The following is a 2,320-nucleotide window of genomic DNA, read 5'->3' on the forward strand; positions in this document are numbered from 1 at the left end:
CAGTTCTTTAAAACTTGATTATTAAGCAAACCCTTGTATAACTTCAGGTGCTAGAATTAAAGATGATCTAATCATTATTGGGAGGTAAGCATATTGCCTCTTTCTGCCTCTCTCTTCTGCATCCTTAATCTTTGGGGCTGGTGGGAAGATGGGGTGAAGGAAGCTAGTCGGAGACACACCAGTCTGCTTGGCCTTCCTTCGTGCTTGAAGGTAGCTTGAAGCTTCCAGCTTGAGCAATGACTTGAAGTGTTTCTTCAGTTCTTAAGGAAAAAGGGGCAGAGGGGAAAACAAGCTGTGTAAATTCAAATAGTTACAGCTGTAAGAGCTGGTATTTATTTTAATTTGAAATATGTATGCAAAAAAGAAGGCCCACTTAATAATTCTTTTGTGTTTCAGACTGTGGTGACTGTCAGTTGCTCTGCCATAAACCTGTAATTGTCTGCTGAGGAAACAGTGTTTAAACAAGTTCCAGTTACCTTCACTGTAGCAAAGCATTAAACCTAGAAGTAACGCTTAACACCATGCCTAGCGGAGGAATGTAAGTTTTTCACATAATTTAGAATAGGTTGTGAAATACTGTCTGTGAGAGGTGAAGTAGCTTCCCTCCCCACAATTTATACTATTGGTTGGCAAATGGTTAGTTATGATTTGAATAATATTTAGAAAATTCAAAATAGAGGTTACAGTGGAAATGCATTTGGGAGATGGATTACATTCTTCAAGTCTAATGTAAGAAATTACAGCCTGTAGCAAAGATCATGTGTTCTCTTGTCTTAAATATGCAACGCTCTCTGGAATTAAGTCACTTAAATGTGTGGGATTAGAGTAAGCTAAAAGGAGAAGGAAAAAAAAAAAAAGGAATTACAGAATGCACGCTGAGACTAAAATTGTAAGGTGCATATATGCTTATTATTAATTTGCATCATTTTTTCAATTTTTTAACTATTCACTTCTGATATTTTGATTTTTAAAATAAACGGGTGATGCATAGATTTCTTATGAGGTAACTCTTCCTAGAGGAGGTGGAGGGCACCACACCCTTGCTTTTCTTCCTCATGTGTAAAATGTTATAGCTTTGAGGTGGTTGCTGCTAAGCAACCTGCTTCTATCTGCTGAGCCACGTTGTAACTTTTAAAACAAATCTAACAGAAATGACACCTCTGGGTACTGCTAAGTTTATTACCCAAGAAAACATATATCCAGGCACATGCTTTTAAGCCTTGTGCTGGAGAGGAATGTGCAGGGGAATCTTCATGTGTAATACTATGCTTTCTGTTTGAGACTGGTTCATATATGCCATTTAAGAAGCTGTTGCAGGTAGGTGCTTCACCAGGATGAAGGTCTCTAGTCAAACAGTGGGGTTTGGTGCAATCTAGTAGTTAGTGCTACTACGTCTCCTATGTAGCAGCAATACATTCTTGTAACAAGCAGCCCTTTTTACTGCTGCTTAGCAGTTAAAAAAAAAAAAAAAAGGCAAACTGCTTTAGTTGCAGACACTGAGGTAGAGAACAGATGGATGTCAAATTATACAGTATGTTTGAAGTAAGTACTTGGTAAAATAATACCACGTTCTATGGCTCATATTATTGATGATTTAGGTTGTCATGAGTCTAAACCAGCTTAAGACATCTCAACGATCTGCTTTTCTGATTATGGTACCTGAAGATAGTGATGAAAAATGATGCTTTTGTTCCCAGTGCTCAGCTTGCAAAGTACAATAAGAATCTTGTCAGGCTTCTCAAAAGTAATAGCTCTAATCTATGTGCCTTTGACTATTTGGGAGCTCACAGTATTGCCACCTTGATAGAAGCTCATGTTTTTTGGTGATAGAACATATTTGAAGAGTTTCTTGAAACTTTATCTGACAGAACAAATGCCTAAAGTTTTTTGCTTATGTTGGTAGCTACTTCTGTTCAAGGAATTTTGAAGTTCAGAGGTTTGGGGAACTTTAAAAGTATCCATGAATGACCTCTTACTCTTTCTATAGCATAGAGGAAATTATGGATCTTTGTTTCCAAGCACCAAAGTAACCTGCCTTTTTTTCTGGAATCTCAAACTACCAAGGCTGTTACTCTTCTGGATGAGAAGAATTAACTTGCTCAACTTGCCTATAGGGAAATCCTTTTTATACAATTGATGGACTTCTGTAGGATGTTTGAAAGCAGGGGGAGATGCTGCCCTAGAGACAAATGCTACTTCCTTACGTTTGCTGAGATTAATGTATTTGCTCCACTTCCCTCTATCCCTTTCATCAGCATAGCTCTTTTGCATCCTGTTATTTGCACACCAACTAACATATGAAGGTGAAGATATAAATTTT

This window comes from Nothoprocta perdicaria, unplaced genomic scaffold, assembly GCF_003342845.1.
Source record: "Nothoprocta perdicaria isolate Ctin4 unplaced genomic scaffold, notPer1 scaffold_15, whole genome shotgun sequence".
NCBI lineage: Eukaryota > Metazoa > Chordata > Aves > Tinamiformes > Tinamidae > Nothoprocta > Nothoprocta perdicaria.